Source organism: Cnephaeus nilssonii (assembly GCF_951640355.1).
Source record: "Cnephaeus nilssonii genome assembly, chromosome: X".
Taxonomy (NCBI): domain Eukaryota; kingdom Metazoa; phylum Chordata; class Mammalia; order Chiroptera; family Vespertilionidae; genus Cnephaeus; species Cnephaeus nilssonii.
The window spans coordinates 28,539,442-28,559,637 of NC_137071.1; the positions used below are offsets into that span (position 1 = coordinate 28,539,442).

Genomic DNA, 20,196 nt, shown 5'->3' on the forward strand with positions numbered 1-20,196 from the left:
GCAGCAGGGAAGGTACTGTGACTGACTATATCAGTACTGTTCTTTCTTGGTGATTTCTTTTGTCTGCAGACCTAATGTACAAATACTCCTGAGGAAAACAAACACAGGGGCGTAAATATACATCTGATAACATTTAGCCTCTTCTGAAATATCAGGTAAAAGATAGGAGGGACACAAATTGACTTAAAATATAAGCACTGCTCCTGAATAAACTAATGACTTTTTAATCTAACTTAAAACGGTAAGAGAGACTGGTTTCAAAATATAAAACTGTGTTGCAGGCATATCACCTTCTTTGTACTAGAGTTTCAGCTTTAGAATGCAAAGGGACCTTAAAGGCCTTTTAACCATTCCTGGTACTAGAATCCCTTCTATAACACATTACCAAGTGACCCTCGAGTCTATGTATGATCCCCTTCAGCAATGGGAAACTCCACTAATAGACCATTCCATATTTTTTACAACTCTATGAAAAACTTCTTCCACAAACTGAACTGAAACACATGTCCATATAATTTTTACTGGCCCTGCTTCTACTTCTTTGGGTCATATAGCACAGGTCCAGCCAATCTTGCCCATAAAAATATTTTAATTCTTCTTTACTGACTTCTGAAATGCACCCCTGTATCTCCTATAATAAAGTTTCTGAAAAATGACAAATACCACTAAATCTATCTCTGCTTTAACAGAAATACTACTGTATTTTTCCCAACTAAAAGTGAAACAATAAAAGGTGCTAGTAACTTCGTTTTGTAGTTATAACTTAAGAGCTATTTATTGACAGCAACATAAAAGTCTTACAAACGGTGCCCACTTTCAGAGTAATCACCAGTGACCTACTAAGAGAAGATCTGTAAATATCATGGTGCATATTTTCTTCAGAAAATAATGAGTGAATCAACTCTAAGAGAATAAGCTATCATTAGATGTACTGAGAACAGTAGAGTCTACCAACTATGGCACTATTTATTATGCTGGTACATGAAAAGCAGATACTTTGCTGAAATAGGAAATTTAAAAACTTTGACTATTCTGTCTCACAAAATAATAGTGATACTACAGAAATGTACCTATATAATTTGGGCCTTCCATGTCAGCATTTCAAACAGTCTATTTCAAAGGATTTAAATGCTAAAATAAAAAATAAAGAACCTGTGGAAAAACTATAGGAATAGAAAGCCTTTAGTATCTCAATCTTCAAAGTTTTAGGACTCTATTCTGCCATACACTTTTATCAGTTAGGCTTTCATATAATATCAATGAAAATAGCACTCTCATTCACACTCACTAGAATTTTACTTCTTTCAATGTGGGTTGTTCTTAAACTTTTCTTAAGTCATGAAAACTATTTTATAGTCACAGGATTTTTTTTCAAGTGAACAATCTCTACAATAACTTCTACATTCAAATTTCTAGCTTTCTGTGTTTGAACAAAGAAGAAAGGAGAAGATTTTATACATAATGGATATGGTAATCAAATATTACATTTAATACTTTTAAAGATTATTTATGTCATTAAATCATTGAAGGTCTGACAGAAATAAAAATAAGTCTAAGAAGGAAAAAGGCTAAACATAAATATTAATTTTAATAATAAAAACTGGTAATATAACACATGTACACTGTCGTGAGAAACAGGCTATCAGTCCACTGGCATGAAGGAAGTGTGACTTAAATGGGATCTGAAAGTCAAGAAATATGGCATTACACTAGGTGCTGGGAATATAAAGATTCGTTTAAATATTAAGAATAATAACAGCAACTAGAAATTATTGGACTTTTGCTATATATCCTGGGCATAGGGTAGTGCACATCATGTTACCTTCTTAAAATTTTGTGGTAAAGAACCCTAAGAAATAAGTACTCTTCTTATCCTAATTGTTCAGATAAGAAAACTGAGGTTTACACAGGTTAAGTGATTTGCCCAAAGTCATACAGGTAGTACATGGTAGAGCAAAGAAACTCTCACATGAGTCCAAGAAGTCTTGCATACGATTGTTCATAACAGCATTATTTATAATAGTAACATGGGTGGTGGAAGTGACCACAAGAAACATTGAGAATGAAGAAATAATGTGGTATATTCATACAACAGAAGAATATTCACAGTAAAAATGAATTAACTAGAGCTACGTGTATAAACCTGAATGAATATCACACAAAAAATGCCAATTGATAAAAACAAGTCACAAAGAAAAAATACAGTATAAGTAAAATTTACACAAAGCTTAAAAGCAGACAAAACAGTAGTGTATGAAGTTTAGGAACACATGCATATATAGCAAAAGTCTAAAATCATGCATAACAATGTTAAATACAAAAGTCAGGAGAGTGGCTATCGGACGTGGTTCAAGGAGCAAGGAGAATGCAATCAGAGTTAGAAGGATACATAGGAAGTTTCAAATGCATTTGTAATATTCATTAATACCTCTTTGTACATCTGTAATATTTTATATTACATTTTAAAAATCATAAATCATTTCTGAATGTTTCAATGGCTTCTGCTGCCTTCAAACTAAAATTCCAATTTATCCTAGCACTCAAACACTCCATCATCTTGCTGTTTCTACTCCAAGTAAAGCCCAAATTAACCTTTCTGATTTGGCCAGCCTAATTGCCTTAGGTTCCTGGAATATATCATAATGTTCAATCTGAGCTATTGCTGACAAGCTAACTCTTCATTCTTGGTAATCTAAATACTATCATCAAGGTCTGAGAGGACTTAAACTATTATAATATACTAGAGGCCTGGTGCATGAAATTCATGCACGGAGGGGGGATCCCTCAGCCTGGCCTGCGCCCTCTCGCAGTCTGGTACCCCTCGTTCCTTACTGCCCGCCTGCTCACTGCTCTTTACTGCTCAGCTCGCTGCTCCTTAGCGCTGCCGCAGAGGTGTGAGAGGCTTCCGCCACCACCGCTGCACTCACCAGCCATGAGCCTGGCTTCTGGCTGAACAGAGATCCAGTTGTGGGAGCACACTGACCACCAGGAGGCAGCTCCTCTGTTGAGCGTCTGCCCCCTGGTGGTCAATGCGCGACATAGCGACCAGTCATTCAGATCTTTCTGCCATAACAGTCCCTGGGCTTTTATTATATAGATACAGGTCACTTCTTGAATTGCTAAAGATTTATGATCTATATTACATGTTATAATAGTTAAATATATGCTATCTTATAATAGTATCCATTGCATGAGAATATGTTCTCTTTGCTGATATAAATTCCTTTAGAGCAGAAATAATGTCGTAGAATTTATGTGCATCTGTACTGCACTTGATGTGTAATCAATACATTTTAAGTTGAACAGAACTTGAAGCATTTTATAGAGCTAGAACCCTCAGATATTTCAGACCTTACTGTGATAAGGAATTCCTATATACAGTTTAATCACAGATTCAGGGTAAATCAAACACTGTATCTTGAAAAGGTATTAAAGATACAATCCTTAAAAAAGTAACTACATGCCACTATTTGAACACATAAAAAGCTGTAGTGTGAATAAAATGATATAAAATCAAGTATAGATCACAATTAAATATTTATTTTACCAGTATAAGGTGAGGATTTTAGAGTTGGGATTATTTTTGTTTTTAAAGATGAGAAGCCTCAATTGCTCAAAAGAAAAGCAAATAAGAAGCATAAATTAACTCTGAGTCACAGCCGCAATCACAAAGAATACTCTCCTACAGAAACATTGTCTAGTTTGTGTAGTTTCTGAGAAATATGCTGCAATTCTCACCTCTATTCCTCTTTATGTAAAGTGTTTTTCTTCTCTGGCTGTTTTATACAATTTTCTTTCAATTTTTCAGCAGTGTGGAAATGATGTGTACAAGGACATGAGATATGTCTATGTGTATGGTATTTATCCTACTTGAGGTTCTTTCCACTTCTTAGAGCTCTGACTTGATGTGTGTCATTATTTTTGGAAAATTCTCGGTCTTTGTTTCTTCAAATATTTCTTCTGTCCTGCAGAAATATTATCAATAACTATGAATAAAGGTTCAAACTTCAAGTCACTAGTAATACTCATTTTTAAAAGCAAATTTTTTTCAAATATATTTTGGGAAAAAAAGTATATTTCATGTTAACATTACCCTTTTAGTAATATATTTTAAATCTATATAATAAATTTCCCTCTAAATATATTTAAATATATGTACTTAAAAATAAAAATTTAAATCTATTTGTGTACATGGGCATCAAAGAATGCACTCATTCATTCATTCAACAACCATTCAAGTATCTATTAATACCATACCTCAAGAGCTTGTGAGACTTGAGATACAAATGTGAATAAAACACTGTCCCTATTTTTAAGGAAACTCTCAGTTTAATGAGGGAGAAAAATGTAAAAATAAATGCAATACATGGTTATAAGCAGTATAACAGAGGTGTGTCCAGGGGGAAGCAGAGATAAGAAACATCCTCATTTTCAGGTTTTTCAAAGAGATGGAAAAAATTACCTTTTAAGGACATGAATTATCTAGTCTACAGAAGTCCAAGATAATTTAGAATTTAACCATGTACTATTTCCAACTATAATTTTTTTTATATTTCTCTAACTAGGATACTTTTTTCTGAAGGCAAAATGTCTAACAGTTATTACAGTTTTAACTTAGTCAACAAACACCTCCTAAACAAACACTATGCACTAGACAGTTGCTATCTTAGCCCATGAGGGATATAACTATACAAAGACCTTGTTTCTGCCCTTAAGTAATGTATAATCTCTAGTGGGGGAGTCAGATAAGGAGGACTTCCACTTCTGGAAAGATGGAGTAGAAATACTTTTTCTAATTCCTTCCACTAAGTAAAACTCAAAATCCTAGATATTATATAAAAATAAGTATAAAAAGACTCTGAAAGATGAAGAGAAGATGGCAAACCAGTTTGGTACCTCAGAACCTGAGGAATGACATGATAGTGAGGTCCCTGGGCTTATTTTTGTTTCATATTATCTTGGACTGGGTGCTGGAGAAGCCAGTGACACAGAAACGGCAACTGGTACAGACAAAAGACCCAGGAAAAAGTGTGCTTTCTCCAGTCAAAAGACCAGGAAAAGGAGCAGTCTAGCAAGACATAAAAGTTTTAAGCTATAATTACTCTAATACAGCCAAACAGGACAGACAAAACTAAGACAATTTACCCACCCACACAAGCAAAGCCTCAGGGGAAAGCTTATTCTTTAACTCTGGCTAGGCTAAAATAAGGCATTCTAACACTATCCCACCAGCATGGTGTTAGATAAGGTGGGACTTTTACCTACACCAGGCAGTAAGGAGCTCTGGCCCCCAAGTTATCAGTAGAGACTACATGGGAAACCTTGATATCTGTCATCAACTGATGGTAAGGACACACCTCTCCCCTTCCCTGCGGGGAGGTATCCAAAAAGGCCTACTGAAGTCAGGATATTTACTATCATCAGGTGATAATAACAAGGTCACCCATAATGGTGGTGTTACTTGAGGACATATAAGGAGCATTAACAAGGTACTGCTACCCCACCCAGCCAAAGTGATAAAAGCAAAGGCCTAGTAGGGACCTAAAAACTCACCCTTAATCAAAAATAACAAGGGGGCCTTCCCCTTCTTGGGTGTCAAGAGAGACTGAGCAGGGAACCTTAACTTCTACCCCTCACTTGGTAACAAATAGGCAGCACTGCTCTTTCCCTTGACAAAGCTGTATTAGAGAAATCTAACTAAAACAGAAGTTTTGAATATGATCCAGAGCATTATATCATAATACCAAAATATCAATTGGAAACTCATCATAACAAGACCCAGGAAAAGATCAACTTGAACAAAAAGGACGAAATATGTCAACACTGAGTTCAGAGATGTTAAAATTATCTAACAAAGATTTTTAAAGGATCCATCACAAAAAAAATGTTTCAACAAGCAATTCTGAAAATACCTGAAGCAAATTAAAACATAGAACATCTCAGTGCAGAAACACAAAGTCTCAGCAAAGAAATCTATACTAATAAAAGCCTTGGGGGTGATCAGGGCAAAGAGGGAGGGTAGGTGGGGGCAATCAGGCTGGCAGAGGAGCAGTTAGGCGTCAATCAGGCCAGCAAGGGAGCAGTTAGGGGGCATCAGGAAGGCAGGTGAGCGGTTAGGAGCCAGCGGAGATTGGAGAGGGTGTAGGTGGGGCTGAGAGATCCCTCCCCTGCACGAATCTTCATGCACTGGGCCCCTAGTATAAGATATAAAGAAAAACCAAATGGAAAATTTAGAACTGAACAACATAATGACTGAATTTTTAAAAATTCAATGTATGAACTCAACAGCACAGTGGAGATGACAGAAGAAATAACGGCTGACAACTTCCCAAATTTGGCAAAATACATAAAACCCACTAATACAAGAATCTGAGCAATTCCCAAATATAATAAACCCAAAGAAATTCACCCAAAACACATCAGAGTTGAACTTCTGAAAACTAAAGAACAAGAAAAATCTTGAAAACAGCAAGAGAAATAACACCTTACCTATAGAGGAAAAACTGATTCAAATGACTGTGTCAGATGATAAAAGGATTATAGTCACTCAATAATATCACCCCTCCCAAAGATTTTACAATCTGAATGCCAGAAGCTGTGAATAAGTTCCATAACATGGTAAAAGGAACTTTACAGATGTGATTCAATTATGGATTTTGAGATAAAGAGATTCTGATGGATTATCAGAGAGGCCCCAAGGTAAACATGACTATCCTTATAAGGAGACTAAGGGAGATTTAACTATGGAAGAGGAGTATAAAAGTAATACAGCCAGTGAAAAACTTAACCAGCCATTGCTGGGTTTCAATATGGAACAGTGATCATGAGACAAGAAATACAGGTGGTCTCTAGAAGCTAGAAAAGGCAAAGAATCTCCAGAAGGAATGTGGGCCTGACAAAACCTTGATTTCACTCCAGTGAAACTGATTTTGGACTTATATCACCCAGAACTATCTACACTAATAAAAGAGAAAGATTCAAATTGACCGTACCTTCGCAACGCCCACCAGCCAATCAGGAGTGAGTATGCAAATTAACTGAACAAAGATGGCGAGTTAATTTGCATACACAGGCACCAAGCGGCTGGGGACAGGGCGTTCCACACTGCTCCAGCCGCTCCGGGCCTCTGGGCAGCATGGGAAGGCAGAAAGGCGGCTCTGGGCCCAGAGCGAAGGCGGAAAGGCAGCTCCAGCCGGAGCAAAGGCGGTGCCAGCAGCCAGGGGAAGGAAGGCCCATTCTTGCACGAGTCTTCGTGCATCGGGCCTCTAGTCTATATATATAAAAGCCTAAGTGACCATCGCAACTGCTAGTCTATATATATAAAAGCCTAAGTGACCATCGCAACTGAACGGACGACCGAACAGGCTGCGTGGGGCGACCAGGCCGGCAGGGGGGCAGTTGGGGGTGACCAGGCCAGCAGTGGGGGACAATTAGGGGTGGTCAGGCAGGCAGGCAGGTGAGCAGTTAGCAGTCAGTGGTCCCGGATTGTGAGAGGGATGTCCCGACTGCCGGTTTAGGCCCAATCCCCAGGATAGGGCCTAAACCGGCAGTTGGACATCCCCCGAGGGGTCCCGGATTGGAGAGGGTACAGGATGGGTTGAGGGGACCCTCCCCCACTCCCCGTGCATGGATTTTGTGTGCTGGGCCTCTAGTAAGGTAGTAAATCTGTGTTGTTTTTACCATTGAATTTGTAGTAATATGTAATATCACCAATAAGCAATCAATACAAGGGTCAATCTATTATGCATTTTTTAACTTAACATAATTACCATAGGACCCAGCAGTCACACTTCTGGGCAATTCTTCCAGTGAAATGTAAACTTATAACCACATAAAATCCTGTACACAATTGTTCACAGCGCCTTTATTTTAACAGCCCCAAACTGGAAACTTGCATATGGATTTGAATGGCAGTGTGACAAGCTTGGAGAGAGACATCTATTAAACTAGTCAAATCAGCAAATTCTCTGAATATGAGTCAAAAGGTTTACAACAAATTGAGATGTATTTGTTTAACAAAATCTATAGGACTTGGTAAGAAGAGTGGGAGGCAGTTGCATTCAAATTATACCCCTTACCCATCCACCCCCAAGTGTTAACTCCCATCTTCCACAGATCCCAGAGCTTAAAAAAAAAAAGGTATTCTAGGTGGATTTGGTGGCTGGTGAAAACTTGCAGATACCATATACACTGATTCCCCATCCCTAGCAAGGATTCAAGAAAGCAGCTGCTAAAAATTCCCATACCTTATTCCCTCAGATCACTGTGTTGCTAAAGAGCTATTCTGATACTCATAGAACCTGATTGAAATTTCCTGCTATTTCCCAGGTTAGCGGTGCAAAAGAGCTATTCCATATGTATTTGGCAGGGCTTCTACTTAGGGGATAATCAAAACAAGACTCAAAGACTGGCAACACCCTACTGCTGCAAGGGCCTATACTTTTAATTTGGAACAGACTGTTGTCAACAACAACAGAACTATCAGCTAGCAATCAGGGGAAATTAACAATTTGGTATGATCCCAAGAGCCAGAATTTTATTGAAGCGTTCATAGAAAGAGACAAAAAGAGCCCTGCTAAAACCACAATCATCCCCAGTGGTCCAGTATGCTGGACACATACATAAAGGATGCACTGTCTGAAGAATGATTGGAGAGAAAAATCTTGAGCCTTGAGTTCCTGCCTGAATACAAAGCAAACTCCTAAACTCCCCGAATTGTGAAAGCAGTCTTTAAGTCGCAAACAGGCTAATTGGTAAACAGTAAAACCCTCAGCGGTTTGAGGTGCTTAAGTAAAACTTCTGACCAACCTGGCCAATCATTAAGTAGTGCTGACACAAAGGGCATCCTCTAGGAATCTAGCCTTAAATATAAAAATATAAAAAGTACCTGTGCAGGAACATCTGAGATGAGGGGCAGGGAAATAGAAATCACAAAGCCAGTCCAGAAAAGCCACTAAACAAATAAATGAGCAAACAAGCAACAACAATATAAAGCACCCTCCCCGAGGGGACAGAAACCCGAGTTGCTATATTACTTAAAATGTACAGTTTACAACAAGAAGAAAACCTATAAAACCTGAAAAGAAACAGGAAAAAAACAGAAATAGACTTTCTCCATTCAAAGGAAGGGAGGGGACTAGAGACTGTCTTAGAGTGAACCCAGATGATGGACATAGCACAGACAATCTTAAAAGCAGCTATTCTAAATATATTGAGAAAACTACAGGAAACCATTTTGAAGGACTTAAAAGGACTTAAAAGAACCGCTTGCAGGGTCGCCTAAGACCATCGGAAAACACAGATATTTACATTACGATTCATAACAATAGCAAAATTATGAAGTAGCAATGAAAATAATTTTATGGTTGGGGATCACCACAACATGAGGAACTATATTAAAGGGTCGCAGCATTAGAAAGGTTGAGAACCACTGCACTAAAGGAAGATCTTCAGACTGAAAGCAAGTGACATTAGACAGAACACTGAAGCCACAGTGGAAAAGGAAAAGAGCAACAGTAAAGGTAATTATGTAGGTAATTATAAAAGGCAATATAATTACATATTTCTTCCTTCTTCTCTTAATTTTAAAAGAAACAATATTTAGAAAATAGTATTGGTGGGTATACAACATATATCAATTTAATATATTTGACAATGAAAACACAAGGGAGGGGTAGAATAAAGATACATTAAAGAAATGACACCAGATGGTAACTTGAATCCACAGGAAAAAATGATGAGAATCAAAAGAGTTACATTATAAGATATGTGTGTAGGGAGTACATGTCTGTGTATATATGTATGTATATAGACACACTCAAACACACATACTTTATACATAATGTTTGTGTTCTCTTAGTTTCTTTAAAAGACATTAGATAATATAAAACAAAAATGGTGAAAAAGAAAGGGAAGGAGCAGAGCTCTAAAAATATAAAATTTCTATATCTCACAGGCATTAAGTTAGTACAAATGTGCAGTAGAGTCTGATAAATTAAAATGTATGTTGCATGCCCTAGAGCAACCACACATAAAATAATTTAAAAGTATAGATGAACAATCGAAAGATTAAAATTGGCCCTAGTTGGCATGGTTCATGGGTTAGAGCGTTGGCCTGCTCACCAAAGGGTTGTGGGTTCGATTCCGGTCAAGGGCACGTACCTTGGCTGCAGTGTTGATCCCCAGCCCTTGTAAGGATGCATGCAGGAGGCAACCAATTGATGTGTCTCACATCGATGTTTCTCTCCCCCTCCCTCCCTCTTTTTCACTCTCTCAGAAAAATCAATGGGAAAATATCCTCAGGTGAGGATTAAAAAAAAAAAAGATTAAAATCGCACACCATAATATATCCACTGAATACAAGAAAAGGCATTAAAGGGGGAATAAAATAACAAAAAAGACATAAGGCATAGAAAATAAAGCAAAATAGAAAACATAAATCTAATCACAGCAATAATTACACTAAATCAGAGTGGGTTAAACAATTCAATCCAAAGGCAAAGAACTTTTTATTTTTAAAAAGTTCAACCATGCTGTCCAAAGAAAACATATTTTAGATTCAAAGATACATTTCAGTTGAAAGTAAAAGCAAGGAAAAAGATATACCATGCAAACAGCCACTGTAATTTGACTTTGATGCAACAATTTTTACTAGATATAAAGATAGTAAAATGTGGAGTTAGTATAGTGATAAAAGGGTAAGCTATAAGAAATATATAACAATGAAAAATATACATGCACCTAACAAGAGAGCCACAGAATATCTGAAACAAAACTGACAGAACTGAAGAGAAAAAAATAGACAATTCAATAATAATAGAAAGTTCAATACCTCATTCAATAATGGATACAAATAGGCAGAAAATCAACAAGAAAACAGAAGACTTGAACTAAAAGACTTCCATTACACACTACACCCAACAATAGTAGAATATACCTTCTCATCAAGTGCATATGGAACATTCTCCAGGATAGACCACATATTACGCAAAAGATTTGAAATTATACAAAAAAAATGTATGTTCTCTGACCACACCAGAAGTAAATCAGATATGATGAACAAAAAGGTCTGGGAGCCGAAACCGGTTTGGCTCAGTGGATAGAGCGTCGGTCTGCGGACTGGAAGGTCCCAGGTTCGATTCCGGTTAAGGGCATGTACATTGGTTGCAGGCACATCTCCTGGTGGGGGATGTGCAGGAGGCAGCCGGTCGATGTCTCTCTCATCGATGTTTCTGGCTCTCTATCCCTCTCCCTTCCTCTCTGTGAAAAATCAATAAAATATAAAAAAAAAAGGTCTGGGAAATACACAAATATTTGAAGAGTAATAATAATAAAAAAAATTTTCTAAATAACCACAGGTCAAAGGGAAAAAAAGCCACAAGAAAAATTAGAATATACTTTGAGTTGAATGAAAATGAAAAAAAAAAAGACATCAAAACTTATGAATGCAATAAAATAGATCTGAGAGGGAAGTTTATAAATACCTGTAAATGTTATAATAAAAAACAATATCTCAAATCAATAATCTCATAACTTGACTTAGGAAAATAGAAAAGCAAACTCAAATCCAAAGCAAGCAGAAGGAAGGAAATAGTAAAGATTAGAATGAAAATAAATGAAATAAATAAAAGAAAGTTAATCCAGAAAATCAACACACCCAAAAGTCACTTCTTTAAAATTACCAACAAAACTGACAAAACATTGATACTGTAACCAAGAAGAAAAAAGGAAAAAAAAAGGATGGAATTACTAAAATCAATAATGAAAGAGAGAACAGCACATATTGGCTTTATAGAAATAAAAAGCATTATAAGTTAATACTGTGAATGGAAGCACGGGACTTGGTTGGAATGTCTGCAAGGAGGATTCTCTGAAAGGTCGGGGTCCTCTGAGGGACCTTGCCGAAGGCTGTAGCCCCTACCTTGACTTTTCCAAACAAGTCCAATCCCCCAGGTGTTTTGCTAGAATCTCTATGTTTAGTCTTTAAAGACCTGACCTTGTAGAAGCATATACTTTCTCAAGAATACTTACCCTGCTACTAGTAATTGTATCAAAAGGTTAATTTAAGTTCAAGCTGTTGTGATAATAAAAGCCTAAGAAGGCAGGCAAACAGGACGGCTTTTTACTTCTACCAGTTAAGTAAAACAATCCCCTAGTACTCTCTTTCACAGAAACGTGTGTCAAAGCAATCTGTTCATCCGTTTCTCAGGGTCTGCTGGACAGTCCCTGCTCAATGGGACAACAAATTAGATAACTCAGCTGAAATGGACAAATTTCTAGAAAGACACAAATTACCAAAAGGACTCAAGAATAAATGGAAATTCTGAATATACCTGTATAACCTGTATAGAGATTATCTTTCCACAAGGAAAGCCCAGGTTCAGAGTAAATTCTACCAAAAGCTTAAAGAAGAATTAACACCAATCTTTCAAAAATTTTCCAAAAAATAGCAGAGTAAAAAATACCCACTCATTCTATGAGGCCAGTATTTCCTGGCACCAAAGCCAGACAAAGACATCACAAGAAATCTATACACCAATATTTCTTGTGAATATAGAAACTTAACATATGTGTATAAAAAGTGCATTTGACCAAGAATGCAAGATTAGTCCAATATATGTAAATTAATTGATATATCACATTAATAAAATAATGAACAAAAACACATGACTATCTCAATAAACACAGAAAAATCCTTTGACAAATACCAGCACTCTTCCATGATTAAAAAAACACCAAAACTCAATTAAGTAAGATAGAAAAGAACTTCCTTAACCTGATAAAGGGGAGCTACAAAAATCCCACAGCTAACATACTTCATGGTGAAAGGTTGAAAGCTATCCCATTATGATCAAGAACAAAAACAAAAAACATTTTGTTACTATTTCAAATCAATATTGTACTGTAGGTTCTAGCCAGGGTAATTAGACAAGAAAAGGAAATAAAAGGCATGTAAATTAGAAAGGAAGAAGTAAAACTCTCTATTTACAGATGGCATAATATGACATAATCTTATATGTTGAAAATCCTAAGGAATATACACATATATACATGTACATGTGTGTACTCAATTATTAGGACTTAGCAAGATTGCAAGATACACAGGATACAGATCAATACACAAAAATATATTTTATTCATATATGCCTGCAATGAATAACATGAAAATGAAATTACAAAAATGACTTCATTTACAATATCATTAAAAAGAATAAAACACTTAGGAATAATTTTAACAAAATAAATGTAAGACTTTTAAACTGAAAACTATAAAATATTGTTGAAAAATAGACATACACATGGAAAGACATCCCATGTTCATAAATTTTAAGACTCAGTTGTGTCAAGATAGCAATAATCCCCAAATTGACCTAAAGATTCAAGGCAACCACTATCAAAATCCCACATGCTTTTTTTGTAAAAATTGACAAGCTAGTTCTAATATGCATATTGAAATACATGAAACCTAGAAAAATCAAATAAATTTTGAAAAAGAAGAGCAAAGTTGAAGGACTCATACTTTCCCAATTCAAACTTACTAAAAAGCTACAATAATAAAAACTGTGATATTGGCATAAAGATAGACATATAGTTCAATGGAATAAAACTTATAGTCCCAAAGTAAGCCCTTACATTTAGGGTCAACTGTTTTTTATAAAAAGATGTCAAGACAATTGAATGGGTATATGAATAGTCATTTAAGCAAAAGTTTATAGGCTAAAGTATAAAAGTATTCCCTATCTAATACCACATACAAAAACAACTCAAAATTGATTATAAACCTAAATATAAGACCTAAACCTATAAACTTCTAACATAGATTTAGGTCTTTGTGACTTTGGTTTAGGCAATGGTTTCTTACATATTACACCAAAAAACACAAGAAACCTAAGAATACAAAGATATATTCAACTTCATCAAAATTTAAAACTTTCCCACTTCAAAGGGCACTATCAAGAAAGTAAAATGACAACCCACATAATAGAAAAAATATTTGCAAATCATATATCTGATGAAGGTCTAGTATCCATAATATATTTTTTAAATCTTACAACTTAATAAAAAGACAAATAACCTGTTTTTAAAATGAGCTAAAGATGTGAATACACAATTCTTCAAAAAATATATATAAATGTCCAATAAGCACATGAAAAAATGCTTGACATCACTTGTCATTAGGGAAATGGGAATTAAAACCACACTGACATACCATTTACCAATACACACAGAATGGCTATAATAAAAATGACAGACAATAAGAAGTACTTGTAAGATGTGGAGAAATTAGAACCCTCATACATTGCTGGAGGGTATGCAGAATGGTACAGCCACTTTGAAAAATAATCTGGCAGCTCTTCAAAAAGGTAAAAAATAGAGTTACCATATGTCCCAGAAATCCCACTTCCAGATCTCTATCCAAGAGAAATAAAAACACATATCCACATAAAAATGTCCACAGCAGTATTACTGATAATATTCAAAAAGAAAAAACAACCTTAATGTCCATTAAATGGCAAATATATTAACAAAATGTGGTGTATCCATACAATAAAATATTACTCATCAATGAAAATGAAGTACTGATACATACTCCACAAGCCCTAGACAAACAATCTTTATTCTGTCTCTATGTATTTTTCTATTATGGACATTTTATGTAGACAGACTCTTGCATTTATGTAGACAGACTCTTGTCTTCATTTATTTAGCACAATGTTTTCAAAATTCATCCATGGTGTAGTATGTGGTGTCAGTTGTTACTTCACCTTTCATTTCTGATTTTATTTATTTGGGTGGTCTCTCTTTGTTTCTTGATGAGTCTGACTAAAGGTTCATCAATCTTGTTCTTGGATGCACTGATCTTTTTTTTTTTTTTTAATATATTTTATTGATTTTTTACAGAAAGGAAGAGAGAGGGATAGAGAATTAGAAACATTGATGAGCGAGAAACATCGATCAGCTGCCTCTTGCACACCACCTACTGGGGATGTGCCCGCAACCAAGGTACCTGCCCTTGACCGGAATCGAACCTGGGACCCTTGAGTACGCAGGCCGACGCTCTATCCACTGAGCCAAACCGGTTTCGGCTGCACTGATCTTTTATACTTTTTTTAGTCTCTATGTCATTTATTTCCTCTCTGATCTTTATTATTTCTTTCCACTTACTCTGGGCTTTTCTTGTTCTCTTTGTAATTCTTTTAGTTGTAGTGTGAGATAGTTTATTAGAGCTTTTTCTTGTTTCTGGAAGTAGGACTATAATGCTATGAACTTCCATCTCAGGGCAGTTTTTGCTGTGTCCCATGATTCATTTTTTAAATATTGATTGATTCTGTTCCTTTAATCACCAAAGGTAGGTATTTTAATGTGTTTAATAATTATCTCTTTGAGTCTTTACAAAATGCATATTGTAGTAATGTGTACACATATTTTTAAATTTTTTACATATCTCATTTTCTTAGTTTTTCACAAAGAAAATGGTGTATTACAGTTATTTTGCACATTATATTGGTCTGTGTTCATATATATATATATATATATATATATATATATATATATATATATCTCCCATTTTTTCTACTTGCTACATTAATATTTCACCTATCCACTGTCAGCGATGGACAACTATATTGCTTCCAATTCCCCACCACCATAAATAATACTGCAATAAACATCCTTGTATAAGTGCCCTTATGAACTTGTATATCTTTTTTAAATACCCTCAGGGACAGAATTACCAGGCCATAGAGTAAGTGCATATACTTAATTTCACTAAATATATAAGATTGATCTCCATAATAGGTGTACCAATCATCTTTCCTACCAGTATACATGAGGGTGCTTATATTCATTCCCATATCCTGGCCAACATTTGGATTTCACCAGCATTCCATCTTTTTCAACTTACTAAAGTGTTATCTCATTGTTTTAATATGCAATTACCTGATAATTATTGTGAGCATCTGTTCGTGCCAATGTTATCACCATCTCCTGCACGTTATAGGCATTAAAATGTTTTTTCAATGTGTAAAAGAATAAAAATATAAGAAATAATAAAGTATGCACAAGGCTTGTTAATTGTTTGGATATGGGGGATACTTTACGATGATCCCAAGACTAGATACTGATGTTCTTAAGTGAAATAGGGAACACAAAAGAAAAATCAAACTTGATAAAGAAATTTTTGAACATGTTGAATTTGATTTACTTAAAGATATCAAGTAGGGATTTGGAAATATGAATGCACCCATGGCCCGGCGCACAGATTCATGCACATTGAAAGGAAATTAATTAGAAGAAAGATTCATGCAGTAATTACATTACTGCAAAAATTTACAAGTCAAAATAGTATATATAATATCCTCTCTAATAAAATGGTAATATGCAAATTAACCATCACTCTGCTACATAAGCCACACCCACCAGCCAAGCCACGCCCACCAGCCAATCAGGGCGAGTATGCAAATTAACCCCAATCCAAGATGGCTACAGCCACAGTGAGCAAGGTTTCCCAGGTAACAGAGCAAGCCAAGCTTTCCATAGCTATTGCAGGCCTAAGCCTCCACTCAAGCTACAAAGTTTCAATTATAGAAGGTAAACAAATTCAAACAAATGGTGGCAGAATGGAGCTTGAGAGAGCAGTCCAGGGTTGCTGGTGGCAACAGGGGAAGCAAAGCTTTCCGCATACCCTGGCTGGGCTCACCCGCTTAAGGCTACAAAGTTTCAATTGTAGAAGGTGAATTAACTGCCACAGAGATGGCTGCCGCCCCAGAGGGAGCAGCAGGTTTGGCTCCGCTCCAGGCTACAAAGTTTCAATTGTAGAAGAAAAATAAATTCCAGATACCAGGGCCTCCCCTTGGGTTGCCAGGGGGCGTGGCCGGCCTGCAAACCACCACAGGCCCCTCGCTCAGGCCGCTCCACGCCCCAAGGGAACCCCACCCTGATCCGGGACACCCTTCAGTGCAAACCAGCTGGCCCCCACCTGTGCACCAGGCCTCTATCCTATCTAATAAAAGAGTAATATACAGATTGGACATCACTGCAACACACAATATAACTGCCCCCATGTGGTCAAGATCCTGCCCCCATGTGGACACAAGATGGCCACCACAAGATGGCCAGCAGGAGAGGGCAGTTGGAAGGCACCCAGCCTGCAAGGGAAGGCAGTTGAGAGGGACCAGGCTTGCAAGGGAGGGCAGTTGGAGGTGATCAACCCTGCAGGAGAGGGCAGTTAGGGGTGACCAGGCCGGCAGAGGAGGGAAGTTGGGGGCAAACAGGCCGGCAGGGGAGCAGTTAAGCATCAACCAGGCTGGCAGCGGAGTGGTTAGGGGGTGATCAGGCTGGCAGACAGAAGCGGTTAGGGGCAATCAGGAAGGCAGGCAGGCAAGCAGTTGGGAGCCAGCAGTCCTGGATTGTGAGAGGGATGTCCAACTGCCCGTTTAGGCCCGATCCCTGGGAGTCCCAGATTGGAGAGGGTACAGGCTGGGCTGAGGGACAATCCCCCGCCATGCACGAATTTCGTGCACCGGGCTTCTAGTAGTATTATAAAATTAAACAAAATATTTTAATTTCACTATTTGCCCTTTGTCTATAATAGAAGTGTCAGAGATGAAAGAAAATTAGTAAAATGTATATGAAAATAATATAGAGCTTTATATGTATCACACATGCACGAGTCAATGTTTGTTTCTCAGTGCGTATCATATGTATCGGCTGGTCAGCCAGCCAGTCAGACAGATGGACAATGAGTCACTTAGCCTTTTATATATATAGATGAGGTGAACTATGGAGCCAGGCTGAGGAGGGTTGTTGCGTTAGTAATTAGCCTAGTGATATGAGAAGCTCCTGGTGAGTTTCAGAATGACTGAGCGAAAAGATCCAAAAATAACCAGGCCAAATCTACATTAATTGTGTAACTCATGCCTTGGCTTAGAGTACTAATATCCATCACATCTAGACTTTCCTAAAGAGAGGATCTAATTGGTTGGCTAGTCACTAATTACTACAGAAATTGCACATCAAGCTCCTCCACTGTGTTAGGTTCCAACTATTTCCTGGTATCAGTCACATTAAACAAAAAGAGGAAAGAGCTGCCCTAGCCAGTTTGGCTCAGTGGATAGAGCGTCAGTGAAGAGTCCCAGGTTCAATTCCGGTCAAGGGCACATACTTTGGTTGCAGAATCAATCCCTGGCCCTGGTCAGGGTGCATGCAGGAAGCAACGAATTGATGTGTCTCTTTCACACCGTTGTTTCTCTCTCCGTGTCCCTCTCCCTTCCCTCCACTCTCTCTAAAAATCAATGGAAATTGTGTAACATATAATGAACCTAAAGCAGTCACATTTTAGTGCAAAAAAGTAAAATTTAAAAGCTATCAAGATTACAGCATAAAATTTCCAAAAGCGTCCCAATATTTAAACCAAAAAAGGGGGGATAGTAGAAGAATATCATGTAAGGAAAAATATCCTGTAAATAAATTACATCTAGAAAATTTTTACTTTAGAAAATTAACTTTCATTTGCAATGCTAACAGCAAGACACCCAGGTAAAACATACATGGTGTCAAAAGAAGCCAAAGGAAAATCGTTTGGGCAAAAAAATGAAAAAGGATCGCAAGTCAAATTTATAGAAAATATTCCTTTATTAACTTTTGGTCGAGAATATGTTTGTATATTTTCAGAAAACAACTCTGAGACCATGTGGATTCCTGCAACAGAGAGGAATTGACAGGAGTGCTCCAGCCATGAAGTCAGAAGAGAAACAGTCCAGAGATGGAAGACGCTGACCATGCCTTGCCATACTAGCAGTCAGCAGATTTGCGTCACTGCAGATTGCCCAGGACCAAACCAGAGAGGGTCGAACCTGCATTACCACCATTTGTCCACCATCCAGAACTGAAATATCATTGCTGTTATGTACACATAAATAACTGTTGGACATAGAAATCGGGACTCAAAAGAACTGTTGGCCCAGAAAGAAACTCACTATAGACTGATTCATTTGCCTCTCAGCATAACCATTATTGCTTGTCTCATTTTCGGTTCCTATAAGTGTATTCCTAGTATCACATGAGCTCACTCATCTAGGGGAAAAGATGAACAACATAGACTGAAGAACAAGAACAGCACTGATCAGACTGTCAGACCTCAGAGGGAAGGTAGGGGAGGTTGGGGACAAGGGAGATAGATCAACCAAAGGACTTGTGTGCTTGCATATGAGCCTAACCAGTGATCACAGACAACAGGGGGATGGGGGCATGCGTGTGGGGGGGGGGGGTTGGGCTGGGAATGGGGGGTGGTGATGACAAATATGTGATACCTTAATCAATAAAGTAATTTAAAAATAAATAAAAATAAAAAAATAAATATAAATATAAAAATCAATGGAAAAATATCCTCAGGTGGGGATCAACAAACAAACAAAAAAGAGGAAAGAGCCAAGGACTAAAGTTGACACAAAGAAATATATAGCTGGTATTATCAAGAATTTTGAAACCTTAAAACCTTTGATGGCCATGTGCCTTCCCATCCCCACCATCCTTGGCCCAAACCCCAAAACATAGTCCCAGAGTCATAAATCGTCTCCTGTATTCTGATTCCTACAAAGTATTTTCTCTCCAAATTTCCTGCTAGTTCTCAAAGCTTCAAAAGCCATTCCATGTGTCTACCCTCCCTTCTCCTTGCCTAAAATGAAACATGACTGTCTCCTGAGGTCACTGCTTTCCTTGTAACCCTCAAGTGGAAGCTATTTCATGTGTCTCAGGGATAGGAGGTAGAGTTTGTCTTCTTGATTTCCAGTGCTGCTTCTAAGCCATTACTTTTCCACCTTTACATAAAAACCTCTGTCCTTATTAGTGAGAAAGTGGAACAACTGGAACCTTCATGAATGGGAATGTAAACTGATATAACCACTTCTGAAAACTATACGGCAATATATACCAAAGCTGCACAACCTGGTGCCCGCACTCCTAGATATATACTGAAAAGAAACGTACACTTGCATGTACCACAAAGACATGTACAAAAATGTTCATAGGAGTACTATTTGTAATAGTTCAAAACTGAAAATAATTCTAATGTCCATCAATAATAGACTGGATAAATAAATCATGTTATATTCTTCTCTGGAACATCACACAGGAATAATGAATGGACTAGTGTTACATGCATAATGACTGAATCTCAGAAGCATAATACCTACTGGG

At 37.2% G+C, this 20,196-nt stretch overlaps 1 protein-coding gene across 3 annotated transcripts in view; it reads right to left on the reverse strand.

Moving 5' to 3' along the window:
• APOOL (apolipoprotein O like) overlaps positions 1-20,196 on the reverse strand; it is a 125,416-nt gene that overhangs the window by 94,905 nt on the left and 10,315 nt on the right. Inside the window, exon 1 of one of the 3 annotated variants that reach the window (XM_079764302.1) lies at positions 3,739-3,983. The exons of 1 other annotated variant lie outside the window; for it this stretch is intronic. The gene's annotated coding sequence lies outside the window, so the exon portion shown is untranslated. Of the gene's footprint in view, positions 1-3,738; positions 3,984-20,196 lie in introns of those variants that run through there. One more of the 3 variants, XM_079764303.1, reaches the window with a different exon arrangement.